This window comes from Coenobita brevimanus, chromosome 43, assembly GCF_032717465.1.
Source record: "Coenobita brevimanus isolate Jiangsu-jjx chromosome 43, ASM3271746v2, whole genome shotgun sequence".
Lineage (NCBI taxonomy): Eukaryota > Metazoa > Arthropoda > Malacostraca > Decapoda > Coenobitidae > Coenobita > Coenobita brevimanus.
The window spans coordinates 11,530,553-11,540,265 of NC_136996.1; the positions used below are offsets into that span (position 1 = coordinate 11,530,553).

The 9,713-nt window shown below is 46.4% G+C and overlaps 1 pseudogene; it reads left to right on the plus strand.

Moving 5' to 3' along the window:
• Window positions 1-223: 223 nt before the first annotated feature.
• On the plus strand, window positions 224-3,794 carry LOC145397804 (uncharacterized; annotated as a pseudogene).
• Window positions 3,795-9,713: the final 5,919 nt, after the last annotated feature.

Genomic DNA, 9,713 nt, shown 5'->3' on the forward strand with positions numbered 1-9,713 from the left:
GAAACAGAACAGCAGGTGGCGGTAGTAGAGGCAGACGAAGGTTAGCTGGCATGAGGGTGGTGAGAGAGTGAGTCAGTGGTGAGAAGGCCACCAAGCTAGTTAGACTGCAGGGACTCTGAGCCTACACTATATTTTGTGTTACCCCAGTTTGTTTTCTCTGCCGTCAATTAAAGGAAAAAGAGCAACGCTTCGTTTTATTACTTCCACAAGCTATCTAGGCAGTATGGAAGCAAAGGTTCCTGAGGGTTACTTCGACCTGAAGTTGATTCCGGAGTATGACGGCAGTGGTACACAGTCTGTGGTGGAGTGGCTGGAAAAACTGGAACTCGTGTCTAAACTACGAGGTGTCACGGATGTGGCAAGCGTGATCCCTCTCCGCCTTTGCAATGTACTTGCAGCTGTCAGAGACAGACAAGAGGACAACCGAGAAGGTGAAGAAGGCGTTAGTGGCTGCATTTGCCATGGATCCATACGAGGCTTGTGAACAGTTCATCAGCAGGAAGTTACGGGGTGGTGAGTCGCCAGATGTGTTCTTGGCAGAATTGCGGCGCCTGGCATCCCAGTTTGGCATATGGAAAATCTCAACCTGGAACAAATTCTTGCGAGGGCAAGGGCAGTCATCAGGGATGACAGCCCCCTTGAAACATCAGAAATGTGCCTCAGCACATCAGCAAGGACTGGTGATGAGTCTTGTGCGGCTGCTACCACTAGAAGGTGTTATGTGTGCAGCAGTACAAATCATCTTGCTAGGGACTGTTTAGCTTGCCACCAAGGTAACACAGGGAGTGGAGGGGCAACGAGGGGTGTTGGAGGTCGCTCTCGGCAGCATGTGCGATGCTACCAATGTGATGGTTTCGGCCACATCGCTTCCAAGTGTCCGGGAAACGACCGTGGAGAGGGGGCGTCAGCGCCAGCCTCCTCTCAAAAAGGCCAGTGAGTGAGGTGCTGCCAAGTGCTGTATTAAGAGTGGACGAAGTTCAGCATTGGGTGCTGGTGGACACTGGTTGTTCACGGAGCATTGCCCACGTCTCGTGTTGCAAGGCATGGAGGAAGGGGGCTGTCAATTTGGTCACTGTGAGTGGGGAGGAGTGGTGGTGTAAAGGAACAGGCATCGCTCATCTCCAGCTTGGCAATGGAACTTCAACCGACATCGGTGTGAATGTGACTACTGTAATGCCCCTTGGTTTCATGTTTATTCTTGGAATGGATGGCATCAGAGCGCTTGGAGGGGTTACAGTTGATGCAGAGGGTGGTGTGAGCTTTGGGTTGGAAGAGTTGTCAGTATGTGCAGCTGCCAACATTGTGGTGGGAGTCAACGAGCATGATTTCAGCACAACTTACGACCCTGAGACTAACTCTGGGACAGCAGTTTGGAAGTGGACGGGGGGCAAGGAGCCAGGTGCTCTGTGGAATCATAGTCCCACGTGAAGTGAGAGGTTTGTGTGAAGACGAGTTAACACAATGGATCAGAGATGGCTGGCTGCTTCCATATGATGAAGAATAATATGGACCTCCCAAGGGACTGATTCCATTGATGGCAGTGGTGCAGCAGAATAAAAGGAAAGTACGGCCCGTTATGGACTTTAGAGAGCTAAACTCGCACATCGATGCATTCAGAGCAAACTCAGACGTATGTGCGGACAGACTGCAGGAGTGGCGCAGACAAGGGATAAATGTGTCGGTGATAGACTTGACAAAGGTATACTTGCAAGTCAGGCTCCACGAATCTCTGTGGCCGTACCAGACTGTGATTATTGAGGGTCGGAGTTATTGCTTGACTCGTTTAGGTTTTGGCTTAAACATTGCACCATTGGTAATTAAAGCAATTTTGAACTGTGTACTTTCGCAAGATCCAAACATGAAAAGGGGGACGTCAGCTTACACTGACGATATCTTTGTGAATGAGGATGTTATCAAGGCCAGTCACGTGGAAGAACATCTAAGGAACTTCAGGCTGTTGAGTAAGCCACACGAACGAGTTGCTGATGGAGCACGGGTGCTGGGCCTGAGAGTCTGTGGGGAACGGGAACATCTTGTTTGGACAAGGGATAATGAGGTGGGCGGTGTGCCGAGTGTGCTGATGCGGCGGTCAGTATTCTCTTACTGTGGCAAGCTGGTGGGCCACTACCCTGTGTGCAGATGGCTGCGAGTAGCAACGTCCTTCATTAAGAGGAGAACGAATCACGCTACAGAGAGCTGGGATGAAGATATCACTGGTGGAGAGATAAGAGGTTTACTGGAAGAAACTGTGGAGGAAGTCAGAAGGAATGACCCCGTGCGAGGACGATGGGACGTCAAAGGTGATGAGGCCAGGGTTTGGGTAGACACAAGCTCTTTGGCACTCGGTGTTGCAGTTGAGATTGATGGATGCCTTATTGAGGACGCCAGCTGGCTGTGCAAGGATGTTGCATGTCACATCAACATGGCTGAACTGGATGCCGTCATAAAAGATCTGAACCTTGTCTTGGCTTGGAGTATCAGGAAAATGGAACTATTGACTGATTCCTCAACAGTTCATAGCTGGATTTCAGATGGTCTGTCGGGAAGAAACAGGCTCAAGACCAAGGCAGCCAGTGAGATGCTAATCCAGAGGAGAGTAGGGATAGTGCTGTCGTTGATAAAAGAGTGCAGTCTCCAGCTGACAGTCACTCTTGTTCCTTCCACTAGCAATAAAGCTGATAGCCTGACACATGTGCCGCAGCATTGGCTGAAGGTTTCCACTGCCTGTCCTGCAGCTGTATGACCTGTGTGTGCAGCTGGCATTGGCCTAACTGGTGATGAGATTGCAAAGATACATCATTCTGCAGGTCACCCAGGAGTGAGACGAACACTTTATTTTGTAAAGCGAGCAAACCCAGCAGTCACCAGGCAGCAGGTGCCAACTGTTGTCACCAACTGTGAAGTATGCCAGTCCATTGACCCAGCACCTGTGAAGTGGGAAAATGGAAGCCTGGGCGTTGAGAGAGTTTGGCAGAGAGTCTGCATGGATATTACTCACTACGGTGGCCGGTCGTACCTGACTCTTATTGACTGTGGACCGTCATGGTTTGCTATTTGGCGTCGGCTGAGGCTTCAGACCAGTGCAAGCATTATTGAGCAGTTGGAGGCAGTGTTCTGTGAGCGTGGGGTGCCAGAAGAACTGTTAACAGACAATGATACAGCCTTTCAAAGCAGGTTGTTTGCAGACTTCGCAGTGCGGTGGTGTGTGTGCCTCCACTTTAGATGTGCATATGTTCCTTCTGGAAATGGTATAGTCGAAAGGTGCTATCGTACTATAAAGGTCATTGCTGCAAGGAAGAGCTGTTCCACAGCAGAAGCAGTGTAATTGTACAATCTGATGCCTCAGGATGACTGCAAATCATCAACTGCTCCGGCCAACATGCTGTACAGGTACTCAGTCAGAGTTCGCGAAGTGGACCTCCACGGGGAGGATGAACCAGAAGTGGACGGCCTCTACCAGGTTGGGGAAGAAGTCTGGGTAAAGCCGCCTATTGCTCGGTGTGAGGAGAGACACAAAAGGGGTACAGTTACGAGAGTAGTGTCTGACCAAGCTGTCGAAGTAGATGGGGGTACCTTGCCACTTCAGAGATCTCCATTGCTGCAGCTCACAGGGGACTCGAGCCGACTCTTCTGCCGAGGACACTGACGACGAGGCACTTCTTAGTCAGTTTCCTGCCAGAGTTGATGAGGTGGTGGAAGCTGATAAAGGTGAAACTGTTAATGAGCCTGAACGTGAGCTGCCGAGGCGTTCTTCGAGGATTAGAAGACCTCGATTATGTGACCTGTGTGGTTAGGAGGCTTTAGGGAAATGTAATATATAATGTGTAATGTATGTGATTAGTTTATCAGGTAATGTATATACCATAATGTATTATGTATAATATTCAGTGTGTGATTTGAAAATCAGGGGGGAATGTAATGTGTAATGTACAATGTATAATTTATGATGTATGAGTAATGTATAATACGTATTATTTATAAGTCTCACGAGTCAGTAGTTTTGGCTTTAGCACTGCCTGTTAGGGAGTTAAACAGGTGAGGGCGGGGTCATGGTTTTGGGAAGCAGAACGGCAGATGGCGATAGTAGAGGCAGACAAAGGTTAGCTGGCATGAGGGTGGTGAGAGAGTGAGTCAGTGGAGAGAAGGCCACCCAGCTAGTTAAACTGCAGGGACTCTGAGCCTACACAATATTTTGTGTTACTCCAGTTTGTTTTCTCTGCCGTCAATTAAAGGAAAAAGAGCAACGCTTCGTTTTATTACTGCCACAGTCTTGTAAGTGGTCTGACGGATACCTATCTTCTTTGACTACACTCTTTTTACAGGCCTTCCTCTGATGCCACTCAGGGTCCACCGCCTGTCTCAATCCCACAATTTCTCCCTCACTGATCTGTGGCTCACAGGAGAAACTGGCTACCACAATCGGCACTTCACCTGCACCTGTTTCCACCAAAGTTCTCCCCACCATCACTCCGGCCTTCGTCTTGCACCGTACATCAGGTTCTACTACATCTAGACGGCTGTTAAAAGAGCCACTCACCTTGCACTGAAGCAATAGTTCTAAATTTGGGAGTATCACTGTAGTGCGGAGCGCCGTCACCTCGCCACCGGAACTGGTATGTCTCACTGTCATGACAGGAACCGACTTTCCTTGAAACTTCGCCTTCATGGAGCAGAAGTCCAGCTCAAATCCTGTGGACATCAGATAGTCCAAACCAAGTAGGCAAGGATGCTCTATCTCAGCTACATAGACTGGAAGTGTGGCTTCTTGCCCTGTCACTTCAGTCCGGACATGTAAGGGTCCCCTCAGTCCTTCACGGTGCCCAGTTAAACCACACAGTTGTTCTGATGACTTAGGCAGATATCGATCATATAACATAATAACACATCAAGCCTCACAAAAGTCTGCTTTGAGGCTGAATCAATCGTCATGGAACACGTCTTGCCGAATATTCTTCCGTTTACTCGCACCCTGTCAATCACAGTACTCTTGCATTTTCTTGGTGGTGTGGCTTTTTGGGAAAGGCTGGCTGGTGACTGCCCCTTAACACCAGCCTCCACCAGTTTTCTACTTCTTTCTGGTCTTCTGCAGCCTTCTTATCCCCCTTTTTTCTTCTTTGGACACTCAGAGCTGAAGTGTCCCACCTCACTACGTGTCCAACACCTTTTTGTTACAACTGTAGATTTCCTTGCACTGCTCTTTTCTTGCCCCTTCTTCCATTTGTAACAACCTCATTTTTGTGTCCTGGCTTCCCGTAGAACCAGCAACATCCTCCGGTCTTCTGTTCACTCTTCCACTTGTATCACTCCTCTTTCCTATGCCCTGGCTTTTCACAGTACCATCAACATCCTTCCATTTTTTCTGCTTCACGTACCTGTCCCTTTCTTGCCTTGAATTCCGCACTACGACCTGCCTGAGTTGTGAGTGTACTGGACCTGACATAGGACTCAAATTCTAGAGCCCTGGCTAGTGCTTCTTCCATGCTTCTGGGCTGTGCCTGCTTCACTTGCACTTTCAAGAGCATCAGTGAACTGCTCAGAAGAATAGCCAACAGGTTAGATGCTGCTCCACGGTACGCCTTGTATGCCATACTCTCCAAGTCACGAGCAAGCTGCTGGAGGGATTCGCTTCGAGCCGTACACGGGTCCAGAATTTTGCCTTGTAAACCTTAGTCTGGTACACGGTCCCATATCTGCACTCCAGCACTTCTACTAGGGACTGATAACTATTCCTCTCCTCCACTGGCATCTGCCCAAGACACTCCATTACGGCACCCTTGAGGCTAGTAGCAAACTACACTGCCCTCTGCATATCATCCCAACGATTCTGATCAGCAAGTAGCTCAAACCGCACATAGTAAGCTTCCCAAGATACTGCACTATCAAATTCCTGAGGTTTCTTTTTAATTGGGCCCCATTATAGCCATGCATTTCATTGGTTTGGTGCCTAAAAACTAAGGTATCATAATTAAGTCCAGGACTTAAAACTTCTGCATTCTGATTATTCAGTCCTGTAATGCTACCTTTAGATACTAGGAATGTGTCAAGATTCACCATTTTTTTTTTTTTTCATATGCTCCCTCTACACTAACCTGAGGCTCAGTAGTGCAATTTTTCTCTAGAGTCAATTCCCTCACTAATTATTTTCAAATGGCTGTCTCCATGTTTCAGCTGGTCATCTACATGCTGTCTACACTCCATCACATTATTGCTTACCTCATATTTTTGCTGCTCTAGCTTGGCATCTACTTCCTACTTAAACTGTTGCTGTTCTTCCTTCATTTCCCCCCATGAAAGCATGTAGCTGTCTTTGCATCCTCAGTTGTAATTCACTCTGTTGCTCCTGTAATGCCTCTTGAAGCTGTTCATATTGTCCTTTCTGTTATTCATTTTGTGCCTATAATTGTTCTTTGAGTTCTTGCTGTCCTTCATTCTGTGTGTGTAGTTGTACAGTTTGTGCCTGCAATTGTTCTTTGAGTTCTTTGTGTCCTTCATTGTGCTTGTAATTCTTCTTTGAGTTCTTTCAGTCCTTAATTCTGTGCTTGAAATTGTTCTGAGTTCTTTCTGGCCTTCATTCTGTGCTTGTTGTTGTACACTTTGTGCTTGTAACAGTTTCATAATTGCTGCCAGACATGCCTCCTCCTGCCTAGCTTGGCCTCTTGTCTGTACATCTTCTGCCTCCATCTCGAAGGTTGACTCACTGCAGTATTTGTCTAATGATCCCACTCCTGACACCAGTGTAACGTCCCCGTTCCACAATGCCACAGGCTCCAACAGCAGTAGTTCAGTATTGGAAGGATGTTGCCCAGTGAGTTGTTCTTCTCATGGTCAGTCTTTCAGTATACAACAAGAAGATCAGATCAGGCGTGGTAAATAAACACTAGTTTCTTATGTTCGCTGTCTTTATTTTCCAAATAACTGCATTTAATGCTTTCCAACTTCACTTCACTGTTTCCACAAGTACCGGAGCTATACAATTTTCACTAACTACACTGATACTGAACTAAAACTGAACTGAAACGAAACTGACTCCCCTAAGCTCTTCCACCTCCTTTTATAGCCTTGCATTACCGGCTTCTAGTTTACTCTAGAACCTACAGTTACTAAATCAGATACATCCAAAACATGCCAGTGTTTTCTTACACTACATAACACTAAATTATTTAACATACAACTGAGGTAAAAGTACATAATTCAGCAAACAGTCACATAAATAAATCATTACAGAGAAAAAGAGCATAAATTTAATGCATAGCTTTACAAAATACCTCTGCCCACAAATAGCGGGCTAACGAGCAACTCTGACACACAACCGAAAAATACAAGAAATACTGAGCCCCTTCCAGTACTTCATATATATATATATATATATATATATATATATATATATATATATATCTATATATATATATATATATATATAACAAGAAGTGATGCCAGCGGCAGTCATTTTAGTGATGATGTATAAACACAACAGGATATCTAGTCAAAGATGTCACATATCAAATTTGGGGTGAACACTGATGATTTTATGCTTATTTGAAATTTTAGGTCCGATCCTTCAACCACTACCTGGGGCGTGACCCCCCGGATGTAACGAGGCATGTTATAGCATGCAGAGGGAGAGGGAGGCCAGGGATGAGATGGAGGGATGGAGTGGGGAGGTATATGAGAGAAGGGGGTGTGAGCTGGGAGCAGGGCAGAGAAATGGCAGGGGATAGGGTGACATGGAGGCATTTTGTTTGTGGCCACCTATTACGGGATTAAGGCAGCTGGCAATACATAGATAGATAGACATTTAGCCTTGGTTGCATGTCGATATGACGAAATTGGAAGGAGTTATGGCAAAAAAAAAAAAAAAAAAATCTTTACATTTTGGGGGCCCACTGCGTGGGCCTTGACCCAATTTGGTCCAAAATTTAAACAGGTAATCAGAAGATCAAAGCTCATGATTCCTGTAATTTTAGTCCAAATTGCACTAGTAGTTTTCGCATAAAGTTGTTAACAGACAAACAAACAAAAAGATAGTCAAACAGAGAGAAAACAATACCCGTTCCCAAGCCCCCCGCCGGGGAGACGGTTGTGTGTGTGTGTATATATATGTGTATATATGTACAGTGGCAGATAGGGATGCCTATCATCCACTCACTAAATGTAGGGATGCCTAATGGTCTCTACACTGAGTGACAAGCCAAATGGTTTCCTGTAACCGGGTGGTAACCATAAACCGGGTTTTTGGCCGGGTTTAAGTGACGCCCAGATTCTCCTGTCTAAAATCACTTAATCACGGCAAATGTTTCCGAGAGATTCGGAGGGACCAATACCTGCCCAGGGCCCCAACCGAATGGGCAGATTCTAATGGCCATGTGGAATGTGAGAGGTATGAATGAGGAGAGCAAGAGGGTGGAAGTGGTGAATGTGTAAGAGTGCAAGATATGCCTTGATGGCATTGTGTGAAACAGAGATGAAAGAGTGTGAAGTTGAGGGGTGGGAGGGTGTAAAGTGTGTGAGGTCGAACATGAATGGGCGAGAGAGGAGTGGAAGGGTGTAAAGTGCATGAGGTCGGGCATGAATAGGCGAGGAAGATGTAAGGAAGGAGTTGCTTTGTTGATGAATGAAGTGTGGCAGAGTGGAATGAGAGATTACAAATGTTTCAGTTCGAGTTGTATGTATGTCATGTAAGTTTGAGAAGGTGAAAGAGACTGTGAGTGTAGCGTATGCACCGTGTGATGACAGGCGTGAGAAAGACAGGTTTTGGGATGAGCTGGAGGAAGCAGTGGGAGAAATGCCCAGGAGTTATAATGTTTTCATAATGGGAGATATGAATGGAAGAGTAGGCACTGGTCCTGCGGATGACATAAAGGGTTTTAATGGAATGTCAGGAGAAAATGATAATGGGAAGTGACTGAAGGATATGTCAGGAAAGAAGGTTATGAATTTGTAACTCGTATTTCAAACACAAGGATGCACGTAAATATACATGAGATAGAGGGAACGGGGACTGTGTTGAAAGGAGCCTGATTAATTTTGTGCTCGCAGAGAGGTCGATGTTGGGAATGGCTGCTGATACGAGAGCCGTGAGAGGACAGTGTGGAGGTCTGTCAGATCATATGATTGTCGTATGCAAGATCAAGCTGAGAGGAGTGAGGTGAACCAGGAAAGAGAGGAACAGTCAGGGAGAAAGACTGAAAGTCGAGACTGAGGATCAAAGAAATGGCAGATGAATACAGGACCAAAGTAGGGGAGGAGTTAGAATCAATGAATTGGAATGAAACGGACCTTGACAGCCTGTGGAATGCCCATAGGGATTGCTTAGTTAGGAATGCTAAACCGGTGTGTGGTGTGGCAAGAGAAACAACAAAAAAGAAAGGTACGGCATGGTGGGATGAAGAGGTTAAGAGAGCAGTGGAGGAAAAGAGGAAGAAGTGGCCAAAGTGGTTACAGGACAGGTGTTCAACAAAAATAAGAACTGAATATAAAGAGAGCAAGAAGCACATAAAGAGACTAGTGAACAGTGTTGTCAAGAGCAGGCACCTCAAGACCAAGACCAAGACCAGATCCTCCGAGACCAAGACCAAGACCAAGAATGTATGTGTCTGCTGAATGAATGAAAAGTAGCTGCAGCCTGCAGATGCTGCACTGCTGGTCAGTATTCACGGGCATATCGGCCCCTGGAGTGAGTGCACTATAGTCGCGGCGCACGACTCCGAGGTTGT